Source organism: Lates calcarifer, linkage group LG3 (assembly GCF_001640805.2).
Source record: "Lates calcarifer isolate ASB-BC8 linkage group LG3, TLL_Latcal_v3, whole genome shotgun sequence".
In the NCBI taxonomy this organism is placed as follows: domain Eukaryota; kingdom Metazoa; phylum Chordata; class Actinopteri; family Centropomidae; genus Lates; species Lates calcarifer.
In genome coordinates, this window is record NC_066835.1 from 4,172,485 (window position 1) to 4,191,217 (window position 18,733).

Consider the following 18,733-nt stretch of genomic DNA (forward strand, 5'->3'; position numbering starts at 1 on the left):
GATAGAGCAGTGAACATCGTTGATCAGAAAACCAGAAGTCTGTCACTTGCAAGCAGTCATTCAAGCATACAACCCTGGCATAGGTAGAAAATACCTCACTCCTCAGGTATTTTGTGTTGCAGCTGGAGCAATAAAGACTTACAACAAACCTAATGTATTATGCACATTTGTTTTTTAGAGATCAAAGATAGGATTATAATGTGTACTTATTATAAACTGTACAATAATAACAATGCTGTAAACTACAATTGCCATGACTACAATCCTGTTCATGTCCTTTAGTGCCACATAGGACATGAGGTTTGCGGGAGTGTTGACAACAAAAACATTACAGTCAAAAACACAACACATCACTGAGGGGACAAAAATGTTGACTGTAAATACAGCTTACAATAATATTGACTTTTATGAGCCATCGAGAATCACTGTACTTTTTAACAAAATTTAGTCAGTTAAGTGTTTTAATAATTTTTAATAAACCATGGCAGTTGTTTTTATACTGTATTATTTCTCCTTCTAAATGTTTTCTCTGTAATGCAAACCGTGGAGGATATGATGGCAGGCATTGCTTGCACTGTCCTCTGGTGGTGTTTGGTGCAAACAACAGCAGAGTGCCATTTTAATAAGGTGATTTCCCACACCAGTACACAACAATAAAGCATTACTTCCTCTTGTGTAAGCAGGTCTAGTTTATGCACTACCTATATTTTTTATGACCACACTGTGACCTCCAATTGTTTTAAGGCATTCTGGGTAAACACAGTTAATCATAAAATGTTTCTATGGGGTGGCATTTCCCTTTTTGGTGAATTTATTCTTGCATCTTTAATAATCTGTGGCTTTTCACTGATGAGCTCGGATGCACATGCAGGATTTAAGACATTTGACAGTGTATTTACCCTTCAAATGTCAACCAATCATGCACCTGTCTCTGGGGTGGGCACAAGCACTTTAGCACTTGAGACTTAGGGAGATATTTTCAAGCAGATTTTCTCATACTGACTCTTAGACAGGAGGCAACATGGTTACATGAAAATTGATTTCTGAGTCACTGGGGAAAGAGGAGGGCTTTTTGAATTTGTTGTGAATGCACAGGACATACAGAGACACAAAGTAAGCAATAACAGAAGTTCCTGCGATAAAGAATTTGTCATTTTCTCTCATTACCTCTCCTGCCCTCGCCCTCTCATCTTGTCAGAGCAGCTTTTGTAGCCTGTGTCATCATTTTCACACAAAAATATGGCTTTGTGACATTTGTCACAACACATAATAAACTTCACTAATGACAGTGATAATATTGTCCTCTGCTGCTTTGCCGTCTCTATACTAGGCAGGTAGTGTTTCTTTAGGCAAAGGAAGCTTGACGTCTACATAAACAGGTGCCCCATCTGTGGCATTTAAAGAGTTAAATTTCTAATTAAAGCAGTGTGAGGTGCCGCTGATAGTGTTGTCTGAGAATTACAAAGCACTGGAACTTTTACTATTGCCATTTAAAGTGCAAGTCTCCGGTTAAACCCTGGATGTGTTTAATTAAATAGCAGTCAGGAACTCATCACACTAATGTTTAATAGTTTTTTTTCTTTTGTTGTCAAGGTGATGACAAGCAGAAATGGAGGGAAAAAAAGACATGAAAATTATTACATTGGCTGCTCCTTCCTGTTTTATTAAGAAACAATCAAGCGAACAATCAAGGGACCTTGCAGTGTGCGTAGGTGTCCGTTTAATTCAAGCATCACAGCAGTGAGTGTTTGCAAGGCTGATTTCATCATTCTGATTGAATACCTGTCTAATTTAATCTCATTTAACTGAGAGTTGCTTGTAAGGCTAATCATATTCATTAAAAAGTGACTGAAGAAAATGTTATTTTTATCTTAACAGGAATGCATTTATGATGGACATCCATATACTGTAGCATCTGATGCTCTGTGTACTTTCCATTCACTGGCTCAGACTGCCTCACTCCTGATGAACTGAATCTATGTGCCAGCTGAAAGGATTTCTGTCACTAAACATGCAGCATTTGTTAGTTTATTTTCAAATGTTTCTCAGTTGTTATTTTGCCAAGAAAAATTCATTGAGATCTGTCCAACTGCATGTCGGGATATATTTTACTCTGCAGCGGTTTATTGCTGACAAAGCTGGATTATCAATCAGGCAAAGTAGGCAACACCCAGAGGGATCCAGACCCTTGGAGGCCCTAAAGTCCCCCTGGTTCAGTAGATGGCAATTAGTATGTAGTAATTTGATTAATTGCAAATTTATGAACTCTGCACTACTAAAGCACGATATCAGCTGAAATGATAACAACCTTCAGGTAGATGCTGCATTTTTTTTTTTTTTTTTTTTTTTAGCAACATGGAGCATCTTCTAGAGATGAAAATGTTGGTCTATTGGTTGGTCAATCCACCACTTTGGTCCAGACTGAAATATCTCTACAACCACTGGATGGATTGGCACACCATTTTGCACAGACATGAGAGGGAGAGAATCAGTCCTCTAGCTTCACCATGACGTTCAAGATTGTGGTTTTCAGTAAAGTACCTCACAGCAATTGAATGGTTTGTCATGAAGCCTAGGCAAAGACAGTGACAGTATGATCTGTGATAGCTGTGGTCCTTTCATTTGGTGCCATCATCCAACCAAAACTGTAAGTTCTCCAAAGCTTTTGTTCATGACCAAATGCCTGCAAATGGCTTTGTGTTTAGTGCTGAACAGCAAAAGTTACTATACTAACATGCTAAACTAAGGTGGTGAACATGATAACATTACCTGCTAAACCATAGCATGTTAGCAATGTAACTGTGAATATGATGCTAACATGTTAGACAAAGTACTATTGTGCCAAAGTACAGCGCCTAAGCACAGGAGCTAGCATGGCTGCAGACTCTTAGCCTTGTTACCCAATCTTGAGACCCTGTCTACTTTTAATAACTTTCTAGTTTCAGTTAATCTAACACCCATTTGTCTAGAAATTAAATGAATATATTATCAATTAATGTTGCTAGTTATGTTTTTTTTTTTTTCTCCAGCCAGCAAAGTGTTACATGCTCATACTGTAATGGACTGTTATGGGAAGGTGGTTGGAGTAGATGGTGGGGGGTACAAAGTACAGGAAACATGACTCAAGATCCCCCACACAATTATATTTAGGCAACAAATAAGCACTTGTGTAAGATTAGGGCAAGGTCATGATTTCAGGTAAATGTTAAGCAAGTGAACATGGCCTCACACTTCATGTCACTGCTGACTTAAATATTAGAAATAATATTTTTACATATTAACCAATCTTTTTCTAACCAAGTACTGTGAATGCTGAAATACTGTATAACCATAAAAACATTAATCACACTTTAGGTGCTTCATGTGAATATTGTTGTGAAAACAAATGAATGCCGGTCAACATTTTGCAGATACTGTGTGTTTAGCACCAACATTTTGCATCTTCACAGACATGCTTATTCATTATGTCCAGTTACAATGTATGTGAGGCTGCACTACATTTCTCTGACAAGGTTGCAAATCAAGCATGTTTAAGAATGCTCTTTCTATGGATATATATATATATATATATATATATATATATTTACATGGTACCAAATTACCACAACCAAAGTGGCACACATTTCTGAGTATAGTGCAGTCTGCCATGCACTGTCTCTGATGGGTAAACAGAGGCAGCAGGAAGCATGCAAAATTAAAAAAGGAAGGTGATGTTGGGACATTCACAACATGTTCTAAATGTTATTTTGGTACACTCACATCATGTTTTTAACACTGCCAAAAGAGCAATAACAAACACTCAGCATGGTTGTACATATACAAAGAAATGAAAATGAGTCAACTTTGACTAATGCCACTGCATACTGTGTCATCTGTGCATTGATGGTCTTAGTGTTTGAAGGTTATTGAGGCTGAGGAGGTGAAAGAGAGCCAAGATTTTAATAACTGTGGGGCTGCAGCATTGGCTACTTGTGTGCAGAGAGACACTTGATGCAAGGTCAGAGCCAGGAGTGCTGTGACCATTACATCAATGGCTTTAGAGAAACTGAATAAATTCAGAATTTCAGGATGTCAAGGACTACTTTTGACTTTTTCTGTTTAGAAGTGCAGGTCATATGATTCAGACTGAGGTCATACTGACACATTGCACATATGTTTCATTTGCTGTCAGTCCATGTATGGAAGTGGCTTGAATCAGAATTTTAAAATGTCACATTCTGTTTTTTTCTTTACCTGCAATCTGATTGCAGTGACATTAAAAGCACCCTGGAATATATTTTTTCTCCTTTAAATAATCAATCAACATTCAATGACAAATAGAAGTGGAGATTTGCTGCCAGGACATATTAATTGTGATTGAAGGGAAACGAAAGTGTTACTCTTAGGACTAAAGAATACACATACATTGTGCACAGCTGCAAAGATGAAGCAATTCTTTGATCAGCCTAAAACTAGAGAGGAGGATGAGAGGAGCAGCAGGTGATAGAGAGAAGGAGAAAACAGAAAAACAAACTTAAATTCAAGCCATGTTTTTCTGCTGGAAATGTTAAGTGACAGGAAGACCTTTACTCTTTCATTTAGCCAAACACTTTTGACACATTGTTCCATGGTCCGTCACAAATGATCATTCCATTTGTGATGAGGCTGGCACGAGTCATAAATCAGTATTTATGAATGTGCCGTGTAACTGCAAGGAGCCTGCAGTCAGGCCTTATGAATGTGTTAATCATCAGGTTATTAAGAGAGCAAGTTTAATTCCAGGCTCAAGGGACATTTAAAGCGCTCCTGCCTTCCCGTCGCCCATTATTTATAACTGTACTCTTAGAATTAACAGTTGCATATCATCCACAATATATATCAGACAGTGTTTTAAGGGTGACTTTCTACATTAAAACTGGGTCTTAATTTTTCATTGACCTCACCCTGACATAAGATGGACTTATTTGTTCCTGGAGGGTGGAATTCTCTGCCTGTGGTCACCTTTTATCTTCTCTAGATCTACAGTAAAGCAATCAAAAGTGGAAAAAGGCTGCAGGCATTCTTTGCTGTTGCCTCACAAACCCCCAAACCCATGTTAGACACTCGAAAAAACCCACAGATACCTAATTAAAATGGTAAAAGTTTTCAAATTGAGCTTGTTTTCTGAACAGGACTCTCAGTTATCGTGTTGATATTTTCAACAAAGCTCAATAATAGCTTAAGGAAACATCCAGTCATCTCTGTTGCAAATTATAGCCCTTATGGCAAACTCTCAAACAATAAATTGTGAAATCCTCCAGACTGTGAAGTGTTTAATTGAACATTTGCTCCTCCAGAGGTAAGTACCAAATCTTTTTTTCAATGAAAGCATTTGAAATGAAAGCAATGAAAGCAACATTAACAGCTTCAGGATGATGATGGTGAAAAATATAGCTACCCTCAACCCTAGCGAATCTTACATACTCTTATCGACATACACTGATGAAGTGAAATGTTTTTTTTTTTTTTCACCCTTTAGCCATTCAGGACCACATTGGCTTTGGCTGGGCTTTTATAACCTGATATACCAGCCAAGTCCACTCTGATAGATGATTAATGTTTCACTGACTTCCTTTGCCAGAATGGGGCCATCTACATAGTGACTCTGTCACTTAAGACAGTGAAGGACAAAGCCCAGTAACATAGGTTGTAATATCAATGCAATGGATATTCACACCAGCAGTGTGCCTTTTACTATAAATACATTAAAGCTGCACTAATCAATATTTGCAATATTAACAGTGTGTCAAATGTAATGTAAAGTGAAAGGAGTCATCTGTAGTGAAGAATCCACAGAAAATCATGACCCAACTCTGCCATTTCCCTCAGTTCTATAGAGTATAGAGTATTTTCCCTGCCCAACACCAAACAGCAGACAGACAAAGTTAGCAACTTGATGGTGAACATATTGGAGAATTTAGCAGCTAAAGAGCCAGATATTTCCCTCAGGAGTTGGTGGTAAACACAACAGAGTTAAAAGAGGAAAGTCATTCAAAATGACGCCAAATGAATGCTAATGTATCAGCTGGGTGTGTAAATATAATTTCTTACCAACACGTTTATCATAAAAGCTTTATAATGTGATAATATGTCAGATGTTATTGTTGTGCTCTGCTGCCCCAAAGTGGCCAAAATAATGCATTAATGCTACTTAAAGTAATAATCTATGGTTTTCAGTCTGAAAAAACTTAAAAACTGAAAACTGCATTTACAGGCCCCTTTGTGTCAGTTATGGTCACCTTTCTCATACCAGAGACATGTAAAATGCCTCCAGAGATCCTAAAAACCAAAATAGCAACACAGCTGTCAGTTGTAAACTGACTACCGAGCACACGTTGGAGCTGTAGCCCACACAGACAATAAAAAAATAACATGACTGGGGTCCTGCCACTGTGTTCTGCATTCAGTGATGTGAGGGTATCCATTAAAAATGCGCTCATGTTATGCCAGTGCATGCTTTCTGCTCCCTTTGTCTTTGTTTCTCCCCCAGCCTCCACTGTTTGGTGAGCGCCGTCACCCACTATATTATAAGGTATATTTCCAGGAGAATCAGCGTGAAATGATATGAAATGACCTGTGTCCATTGTCTGACACAAAAATTGCTCAAGTAATTGGTTTTGTCTTCAAAAGGCACTTCCTTACTTCATCTTTATGTATTACTTGCAGGAAGCATCAGCTGCCTGCCACTCCACTGTATTCTCAGGTGAGCAAATGAGTTATTAAGTCTGGTAAACATGTCCCGCCTCCACCCAGACAGGGGTGAATTTAAAAATGACAGATAACAAAGGAGATTAAAAATAAACAAACCTTGACGGGGAAGAATATAAAATTTGGGATGGGCCCTAAGAATGTTTGTTTCATTTATGGAAATCCTTCAAGGCACATTTGGTTCCTCTCAAATGAAAAAGCCCTGCTATTCATTTCCTGCTGAACAAGCACTGATTATGCAATATCCCTGAATATCAGCAAATCCCATGCCGTGATTCCAGACATGGATTACAGCTACTGTGTCAGTCACAGAATCTGCCGTCACAGGTAGGACATTCATTGGCTTGCAGTGCAGTGTTAAACAGCGTGACATTGACTGCTTTGATCATGATGGCTGGGAAATAAATTATGCACATTACACATCAATTATTTCTCTTGTCCCTCCAACCTGTTGTTCTGTAGGATTTTCAAGCCACAACAACAACAAAAAAACCCTCACAGTAAACAGTCTTGAGATGCTGGATTTCACCAGCCGGGGCCTTGCATGTCAGCTGTAACACAGTGGCAAGGACAGAAACCCATCTGCCAGAACCATCACAGCTCAACACTGCAAACTTCTTTCACTTGTCAATTGAAACTATTTTTCACTCCTGACATCTGTGTTGGCTTTCCATCTTGTCCGTAAATTGAATCTCAGATCCTCCTCCCTCCCGGTTTTCTCTCTGTAAAAATGAAAGACACACATTGAATCCACAAACAAGACTGAACCCACAGCACCCAAGGATGAATTTCTTGTCCTGTGGTGCAGCAAATTGTATTTTTTTATTTTTTTATTTTTATTTTTTGCTTCTCCCAGCTCAAGGATATATTGCCTATAATTAATAAATATGAAGCAAAGCAATTTCTTTCTGACATCTGGAGACATTTTGAAAAAGAGTTTCTTCATTATGATTTCTAATTGCAGATATATGCTCTAAAATTAGATACATACACTGAGAGGAGAGAAATGAGTGGACTGTGAACCTCATTTATATCAGACAGCAAAGAACAAAACAAAACAAAAAACAGTACAAGCATGCAGGGGGACTGCCCATCTCAATATGTAAGGTGAATTATATATTTCATTCACACCCACAAACACTATACATCAAATTGGATATGCTGACAGCTCTCGTTGTCTGGCTCACCTGTGCCTCCAGTCATACATTTATTCCAGTGGTGACACTGAATCACGGCCGAGTTAAAACTCAAAGACATTCGGTGATGCACCTTGGTGCTCCCCATCTGTGAAACCCATTTCAGGAGCAAATAGAAAAACACAGACAAAGCTACGCATCACATCGGAAATGAAGTTTCACACTGTTTATCGAGTGTTTTGATAGCTAATGAGACTTCATGAGGTGTGGTGGCGTGCGGGGGTGGTGGTGGTGGCGGCCATGGGTGTGGGTTAGGGGACAGACCACAGCAGCCAAATGTCAACTCTGGGTGTTGAATTAGTGCATTGATGAAGTGGAGGCGGGGGACAGGGACAGCTGTGGTGCCTGAGGACGGAGCTAGGACTGATGGGAAGTGCCGAAGCACTCCACCGCTGCAGCAGAAAGAAAGAAGGGGGAGAAAAAAAATGGATGCCCCCCCCCCCCTTTCATGGCTGTGTAAACCAGGGCGATGCAAATGACTTTATTACTCCTGGGAATGTAATTCATACAATCAGTTGACTGGTGAACCGATGAAGATGCTATTTATAATAAGTGAGAATGACATTACGGTGTTGGATTGAGTTCTCTCTGCGTGCTCTGCTTTCACTGAGGTGCAGCCTGTCGGCCCTGGGCTGGAGTTTATATTGTCATAATTTTAAAAAAAAATCACTTTTGTTTGCATGTTTGTAAATAGAAAACTGCATTAAAACTGATTCCTGTTTACCCTTGAATGAGTAGTGCATGTCCTGAGCTTTCATTGTGACTCACAATGCTTTACATCACTATGCAAAAAAGAGCCCAGAGAAGAAATACCACCCACTTTCACTTCTCTTGGAGACTGTCATCCTAAACCAAAGACTATTTTCTTTCTGCCAGTCATGCACGGATAGCACTTCAAGGTCTGCCAAGGTTGAAAGCAAAAGATGTAGCCGATGTATGAATCCTCTCTCGCGCTTCTTTGTTGCTCTTGACAATGTGTATAACCTTGCAGTCTCCTTTAATTTTGCTATTACAAATGGGCAGATCAACAGCGAGCGCAGGAAAATCACGCAGCAGTGAATGTGTCACACACTGCACTCTTTGAGAAAAGGTCACTGGAGCAGTCAGTGATGCGCACAGATATGGATCTTTATTATAAGTGACAATGACATCAAGCTAAGTAATGAAATGGATAGAAGAGGTGGAGGGGGTGGAGTGAGGTGGGGGGGTGTAGCCAGTGACTACTGTTTATTTCACGGTTGTGCAAAAGGACTGTTTTGTATTAAGTTGTGTGAGGATTTTATAACAAGCCCTGAAGCACAGTTTCCCCTCCCGGCGATTGCTGCATATCACACCCCAGATCAATTTCAACATACAGTAAGAGCAGACTTTAGAGCATAATTATTCTGGCAAGCTTCAAATAGAAAGAAACAATCACAGGGAAAAAAAATGTAGGTCGCACATGACAATCTTGCAAATGCAGATCATTAATTCATTATTGTGATGTAGAGGCTTGCTTTTGCAGTTGTGTCTAAATGCATAATTAATCAGCAGCATTGAAGCACTGGAGTAAATTTCGACTAATGAGAGACAAAGACTGTATAAACAGTGCTGAAATCAAATGGTGGGAAAGTGAAGGAGAAGTAGAGAGGTGAACAATCACGCCTGCAGAGCGAGTACATATATTCTTGAGGGATTCTGGTAGCCACTATTCATTTGCAAGCCAAGGTCTCCAGTCTTCTCTTCGGTAAAAAACAAACAAACAAAAAAACAAAACAAAACAGGAAGTCAAGTAGCATGACAAGATTACACGGTGGAGGGGATCGCTTTTCACACTTGCGGAACCTGAAGCTGAAATATGCAGGTTTACACAAATCCAACACACAGCAAGAGAAAAGGAGTCAAGAGTGGAACTAAAATAATATCTAAGAGAGAGAGAGAAAGTTAATAGATTTTTTCTGTGATATGCTAAAGCTAAAACTATTTTTAGCCTGACAGATCAATGTAATACTGGGAAAAATCATTGGCTTTGGATTGCATTCTCTCACAATACACACTTCATTGATCAGCTGCCTCATATCTGAGGTAGAAAAATTTGAATCTCTGGTTAGATCAGAGGGTAATAATGTCTGGTAGCATTTGTGTTATGACAGGGGGATCAAATAGTCACATTAAGGCATGAAGTTGTCCCTGCTTGTGGCGTATAATAGAGGATGGATGAGCCCTTGTCTTCCCTCATCTTGGTTCTATTTTCACATATTCAGACGCAGTTCCCCAGAGACCGACAGACTGGGATGAAATCTCGCTGCGGGAATGCTCCCATAAACCCTTTGGTGAGATCCCGTGCTTCTCCTTCATCCAATCTACTTCCCTCCAACTACAGATGTGGGGAATTAAGAGATAAACAGAGTAGAAATAATCCAATTACCTCTAATGGGCATGCCCACGATGGAAGTATCTGAGGAGGAAGTGTCTTGAATCCTCCCAAAGCCTGCTCTAATTACTGTAGCAGTGTTTACAAAAAGACACTTCCAAGGTGAGTTACAAAGTAAAGCATGCAAATTTTTATGGAGAGAGAAAGCTGCTCTTAAGCAGCATCTCTGCTGTGGTTGGAAAATGAGCCCTTGAAGTTTCTTTTTTTTATATGAGTATTATTGTTATCTTGTATCTTCACAGCATCTTTGTGGGATGCCTTGTCAATCAAACAGTGTGGACAAAGCCATGACAATTACCCACCCAGTGCATGTAAAATTTCATGGCAAAATACACTTTTTGTGAAAAAAAAATCAGCGATGAGTCATCTCACAAAAAATGTAGTATTCATCACCAATATTTTTACAACTCCCACCTGTATGTGCACTCAGTATTGTGTATATATATATATGTCATTTTAAGCAGTGATAATAATGACTACATAATAATGTAGTCAAGTCATAAAAAACAGGGGGAAAAAAGCTGGGCACTGCAGTTTTGAGGAAACATTACTCAAACAGCAGGAAATAGTGTAAATATATTTCTTGGATGACAATTTTCAGCTGTGATTAATACACATTAGGTGCACTAATGAGTATTTCTGGCAGCAGGAGTCAAAATGGAGTCAAAATAAAGTGTGTGTGTTTATAGTAATAAATGTCACCCATTGCAACAGCGTGGCTCACTGATGTTTTTTTAATAGTTTCTGGATAACAATGGAGCTCTATGGCACAGAGATATAAGATGTATGAGGTTTTGGAAACACACACAATACTTGTTAGTAGGATCATTTCATTGTTGGCTATTTTCATGGGATCTGCTGAAATGGAATATTTCCAGCTTACGCTTTTAAATTATGTTAGTAAACCCCACGCCGTCTAATGAAAATGTATCTGCTATACAGAATGTTTCTGAGTGATCTTCCCACATACTGAGGGAACTTGTGCATTTCCCCCCACTGGTTTTTCACATCTTGTTAGGTGGGAGGTGATCACGTTGACACACTGGTCCAAACACATTATGACCAGCAGCCATCAGGTAGTCCAATCCCCTCTGTAATGCTATTAGGACAGCATGAGACACTCAGGGTGATGCACACATCATTAGGTTCTATGCAAATCTCATCCAGCAGGATGGTGAGCAGAGAGCAGGCAGGCACTGTTACTGACTACCACCATTGTTTAACTTTTTAAGACATTTTACAGGAACATCTCAGTCTGTTAAGTTCCCAAAAACTTAACAGATGGCAGTCATACAGTAGATATCTGAATGCCTCAACCAGAAGTCTGTATGTATTAATAAAATGCACTCCAGAACTCTGTTATTTCAGCAGTGTTCACATGTTTGACTGGCGGATTTTAATCCTACAAAAGCACAATATTGTTTGACATTGCTTCATTGCCAAACAAAACGATGGCCATTGTCTGCTGAAACCAGCAGTAATCCTACTATTAAAAGCTTTGTTCAAAGACTTTTTCTTGTCATGTTTACATTTAGGAGGATGAAAAGAGGATCAAGCAAAATAGTCTATTGACCATTGTTCCTGCAGTGCCTTCCTGAGCCTGTTTTTTCAGCATGAGAAACAAGGCAGAAACCACCCAGACAAGAGCATCCTGCTATGACACATTTATATCAGCCTTGCACTTCATTGTGTGCCAAAAGGCTGTGTTTCGGTTCAGTCATTTAATTTTCATATTTTCATCTAACATTTACAAAAGGCTCACACATCCTTCACATCTAAGAGTGAAGGATGTTGCTTTTATATTGACCAGTTCACCCAGATCACATTATAAGACTTAGTTAAAGTAAAAGTCAGAGTGGATGGTGAAAGCATTCGAAGTATGGTGATATGGAAAATTCAACTCTATTGGCAGACAGAAGGCTGATATTAATACATATTATTTAAAAATATATATTTCTTTGGATGACAACTACTCAAATTGGCATTTATTTATGTTAACAATGGATCAAACGACTCTACATAATGTAATAGGAGTGACAAACCACAGAGACTTTCTTTCACATTTTACAGGTGTACAGCCTCATCGCTCTCACCTCATTTCCAGTCACAGGAGGCAGCACTGTACATTACTACCAAAAGATGAGTAAACAAAGTTAGCAACTAGCTAGTAAAAAATAACTGAGCATTTGGCAGCTATTGTTAGCAGTATTTTTCTCAGGGTGGATTTTGTACTCACTGAATCTTCAAAGCGACCACACTAAATCACTGTTGTCACTGACTGAATCAGCAGCTTTAAGCAGTGGAGCTCCTCACTGCCGACAGACCAGGGAATCATTGTCAGCCCTGCTCTGATAGTACATTACTTCTTTGATGAAAAACAATCATAATGTGATAAATGTTGCAAGGAAGTGACAGCTGAGCCATTTGTGTAGGCTAGTTTGGTGCTGAACTGACTGTTACAGCTTGAATTAGCTACAAACTAAACCTATTACTGCACATACAACTGAGATCAGCACAGTAATTTATAATTTATACTTCTAGTGGGGACTCATTAAAAATCAATCACAGCCATGTAACGCAGCAATAGTCTTTACAGCAAATGCCTCAAAACCAATATTTATGTTTAGGTGACAAAGCCCTCTAGTGGCTATAGAAAGTAGAACTTCTTAGAGAAAGAAGTAGAAATCGTAGAAATTCTTATAGTGAGAAGATTGAATGTGTGAGTCAACAAAACAATACATTAATACCAAAGTGCACTGTCAGTGCTGTCTCTTTTAACCATAATGTGTTTATCACTGTAACCATGACAACAAAGGCGCTCCAAACTATTTTTAACCCAAACCATGATATGTCCCTGAACGTAACCAACTTTGTTTTTGTGCTGGAATCAAACCAAATCTTTTCCCATAGAACTGTCACATTAGGAAGCTTTTTCTTTTTCGATGTTTCAACAGTGATTTTTAACATGTTATCTGTGTCATATCTTATGCTGCCATAGGGGGAGTTATCAGAGGGTCATATCAGAGGGTAGGGAAAAACCTATATCGTCCTTAAGGCTGGAGGAATTTTTGCTGGACTTCGCTTGACATGACTCAAAATGAATCCTAACATTGCTTAGTGTCCGTTTGGGATAAATAGGCAACTTTTAGCTCAGCTTTTATATGTATATCTTTGAAGCCTGTCACACTGCTCCCAAGTGGCCACAAAAAATGGTTATGTGCCATATATAATAGCCAAGGTTAAGCAGCTTAAACGGGTTAGGAAAAGATTGCACCGTCAGAAGAATTTCAAAAGCAAATACCATTTGTCGGTCTGTCGCGTTATGCAATCTCAGGTGTTTTGCATTAAGTTTAGAAGCATTACGTCCTTGCCTCCACATCCTTACATTCAGCTTTGCACCATTAAGGACCCAATAGTTCCTGCATTGGATCTGGATGTAAATTACCCAACATGAATATTCAGTAAATCCTAGAATTCTGTGTAGATGACAAGCTGAAAAAATGCCATTTTGAAAACAATTCACACCAAACCTTCACTTAATTAGATAATCACAAAACTTCACAGTCTAACTAGATACTTATTTCCATATTTCAGTGGAATTGAACAGGACAAACCTTTAAACTGACAGGGAAAAACCACCTTTAATTTATCATATTATCAAGGTCACCACAACCCCGGATGCAGTAGGTTTATGATATAAAAACATTTTTTTCCTTAATATCCATCCATCCTCTTCTATGTCATTTATGACCTGAAAAATTCAAGATATGTTTCTCAAAAACATGACATAAACAACATTTAAATTGGAGATTAGAGATTTATTTTTACTCAAGTAATATCTCAGTGTTAAGTGAATTCATTACTCATTCATGCTTTCTCTGGTTTTTAATCCATTTCCCTGCACTTTTCATATTTTAAAGCCCTCTCGAGTATTGTCATAAATTGAGAGTTGTGACCAGTCAGTGTGGGGGCTGCAGAGATAAAAAGACAAGCCAGAAAAACCCTGGTGTATCATGATAAAATAAAAAGATCTCAAGTGCACTGAGAGGATTGAAAGCTTTTTCTATGCAGACCTGTCATGTTCTGTGGAAGAAGTGTTAAATTAAATACTGAAAAGGCAACCCCACCACCACCACCACCCAAAACATTCACTGTCAGGAAAAATTAAAGCTTGCCCTCTCAGTGCCTCTCCCAAAAGAAAAGACACTTCAAATTAAAAAGGACAGACACAAACATGGCAGCGGGGACAAAAAGGTGCCTCCGGTGTGTCAAATGTCAAACCAAATGCCAGAGAAAGTTCTTTAATTCATATGTTGGCCATGCAGTCTCTGTCTTTACACCCTCTGCCAGCCAGACACTGCAGTATAACCTACAGTATATTATTGGAGCTGCTGTGACAGAGATGACACATATTTAATTCAAAGGAGCTATGTAAAAGTCAGCAAAGTGCGATCTCCTTTGAATGTTAATAGTGTAGATACACACAGTGCTTTTAAGCCCCGTCCTCAGGTCTCAGCGTGAGACACACTTTCTCCCAGTGCGGGCCTCCCAAGTGTATGTGTCAAACACACTTTGAAGTTCTTAGCAATTCGGCAAAAGAGCCTGTTAGTACCTCAGCGACACCGCTGCACCCCAGCTAAGAAGTTGAAGTGAACGGGCTGAGAAAAAAAAAAAAGAAAGACAAAGAAAAAAGGAAAAACAAGAAAAGGAGGAAGAGGAGATAGTGGAGTGGAGGGAATGGGAGACTGGGGGTGGGGAGTGGGGGTGCTTCTGGTCCCAGAATCCCCCACAAAGTTGTTTTGATCCATCAGGTATGTTGCGAGGAGGGGGTGGGGGGGGTGGGGGGGGTGACTGTGTGTCACACTGGTTCTGTTTTGTTCTGGCACTGTGAGCTTCTATGCATGCTATTGTCTACTGTCAAAATAACAGTTGGATAAACCTCCATGATGCTTGAAGACAGCTGTTATAAGACGATGTTTGTCTGTAATCATAAATGGAAAACAGTATGACGTAGTGTGTATAATGTACATACTAAATCTTTGCGTCATCCTTTGTTTCTGAATTTCATTATTGTGAATTTAGTGTCTGAGGTAACACATTTTTATTGACACTTTTATTTGGTAGGGGTTAGGGGTTAATTGAGCTCAACTGAACCACACACATCCCAGATTTTTTACATTTTCAATGTTACCTTCCTACAATATTGTCTAAATGTTGTTTCAGACAAAATCCCTCTAAACCAACATGTGCACTTTGGTATATATTTGTAGAAATTGAACTTCTTTAAGAGAACACTCCACCTATTTAGTATATATAAATAAAAATTATTATAGTTATTATTAAATCTATTCTTAATATCGTAATTACAAAAATCACAGTGTCATAGGATCATAGTGATATCACTGAGTGGATAAGATATCTTATTTAAGATGCAACCAGTCATCTAAACAACAAAACTCTGTCTGACACAATTACCATGCAGGCTTATAATTGAGACTGAAACTTCATTCTTGACCTTGGAAACAGCCCGTTGTTTTGCCAATTACCGTTTCCAAGGTGAAGAATATACTTAGATTGCAAAAACATAGACGGAGAACACAGAAGCTCGGCTATTTAAGACATGAATTGTTGCAGTGACCCACTTGGTCTCCACAACCTTGTTTATCACTCTCACTTTCCAAGGATGGCGGTATAGCCTGCTGACATTTATTTGTTACAGTGTGATGGCTAAACAGCTAGCCAGGTAGTGATAAAATGTTTTAGCCATGCTGGTGGGATGGGGATATCAGTTGGTTCACAGCTTTGGTCCTGACTGAAATTTCTCAAAAACAATTAGATGGAGCATCATGTGATATTGTACAGACTTTTATGGCTCCCTGAGGTTTAATCCTAATGACTATGAGATCTGATGTCTTTTATTCGAGTACCATGAAGGTAGGTTGGTGAAGATGCCATCAACATCTACAAAATCTGGTACAAAATCTTACAGATATTCACATCACCCTCAGGATGAATTGTGGTGACTTTGGTGATTTATCTATCAAATCACGTCAACATGCTACTTTCTTCTCCACTTTGAAAAATGACTACATATCTGTACTTTATTTAGTACTGATTGGCAAATGTAAGCATGCTAACATGCTAAACTGAGACAGTGAATACAGTGAACACCACACTTGCTTAACATGAGCATGTGCATGAGTTCATTCATGCTCCCAGGTGGATATATCCTACTGATGTTAGTGCCACCCTGAAGGTCAAACACTTAATCACATCACATTTTAGCCAACATGGCTTCTTCATTTTTTTCTGCTTTTTTTAATCTTGTTTCATTTCAACATCACTTACAATAAGTCTCTGCAAAGTTTCCATGAACTTAGCTCTCCAAGATAATAAATAACACAGCACGATCAATTTGGACTCCGAGAGGCTGAGACATGGCAAGTGTCACACCATGCCAGTAACCCATCTGGCGCCCACACTGCAATCCAGCACCAAGGCACTTTTACAGCCCGATAACAGAGGGCTACTCTGAACTACTCTGAGATCAAAAGCAAGGGTACCTCTGAATCAGTTTTCACAAGACTACACAAAGATGCAACCGCTGTTTTAGATTAGATAGACTCCACAGGCTGCATTTTGTCTTTGCACTCACTGCTCTTAGTACTTTTGATTATGATTTCTCCCTCAACAAGACAGATTCCGACACCGTCCTCCGAGACCCTGCCTCTCGTCTGTTCTCAGAGGCCATGCAGCTCTCCAACTATTTTTACTGACTGAGGACACTTAGTACTTTTGATTATATCCCCAGTACTCAGTGTCCTCCTCTCAAGCCTGCCCAGTCAACCTGCATGTCTTGCATACACACACACACACAACACACTGCTGCCCCTACAAGCATAATATAATTGGACAAAGATTTGAAATAACGGCATCTCCCAGTGGAGAGATAGTTTTTCTCCTGGCAGCAGTGAATTGATAATCTGCTCTGTAAAATACTCTGGGGGTCTTCATTCTCATGTGCTGCTGAATTTGTAGAGGCGGCATTTGGGGCCGTAACACTCAATTCTCCATATCTCACATCGTCTAATCCTAATTGCCCATGGCTGCACAGCCGCAAAACAGCAACATGCCAATAAAGCAATTAATTACATGACACGAACTTTAATTTATTTGTTACAGTATCCACAAATCTTGAGTAGTTTGCTGCTGCGGGGCTGACTCAAAAAGTTTCGCTTGATAATCTGAGAGTCTTTCTCTCTAAATCACTAATGCAATGTTGCACTGTCATGACAACAAAGCTTACTTGCCTCCACATTTATCTTTGGAAAAGGTTGCCATGTGGATTCTTCTCCTTAGAGACTATTTTATCATCCCAGCTCCAAGACTGATCATTTTGTTTGATGGCATTGGAACTGGAATTTGAGCATAAACTACTGAGAGGAAGCAATATATATGAATTCTGTACCCAACAGTTGAACGCACACTGTTGGAGAAGTGAAGGAGAAAGAGAATGAGTGGGCGAAGGTGAAAGACCCATACTTGGAGAGGAGCCAAAAAGCATCTCGGTCCATTTTTCCACAGGTGTAATTAGATGTGCATGTGAAAAACAAGAGAATGGGAGCAACACTTTACACACCGAATAACGAAGGGCACACAACCTCAGAGTCAACAGCTCTTCATGATGAAGGGTCTGTTGAAGAAAAGCGATGGTGAGGAAGCTACCCCACCAGAGAGTAGCCCAACAAACTGGTAATCCTTTTGCATTGTCAGATGAGATACTGTAGTTAGCCAAGTGACCTTGGCTCTATGTGAGAAGGATATTGCCAGAGGGCTGTACGCCTCATGCTGGGAGATATTGCTATTTGGCGCACAGATACTGCAGCTAAAGCCCAGCATGAATTTCACTCCCCGTGTGAAAAAAAAACAACATTAAAAAAAAGCCACGTTCTTGTGACAGTCTTTTACTCTTATGTTCAACATTGTACACAGCGCAGAGACTCTTTTTTTATATTTAATGTTAGTTCAGTGGAAATTATCCATCTGTTGTCATTCTCTCGTAGTTAAAGCAGAACACACAGTTTCTCCACTCTCAGGATGTTTAAAACCCATGTGAGCCAAAATTACACCCCCAGATTTTGACATTAAATGACTTATGCTTCATCAACCTGCCAGAAACTGTACCAACTTCAAACTTGGAAAAATTGCTAATAATTGAATACTTCTGCAAGTATTCTTAATATGGTCTGCATAAGTGACTTGAGACAAGAGTAAAAATATTTCCCTGGCTTCTAATCTGTCATGTATAATGGCAAAATAAAATGATGAAAATGCTGACTGCAAGCTGTGCTGTTTCCCTGGCACACACATTCCCCAATTCACAACTGATAGACACAAT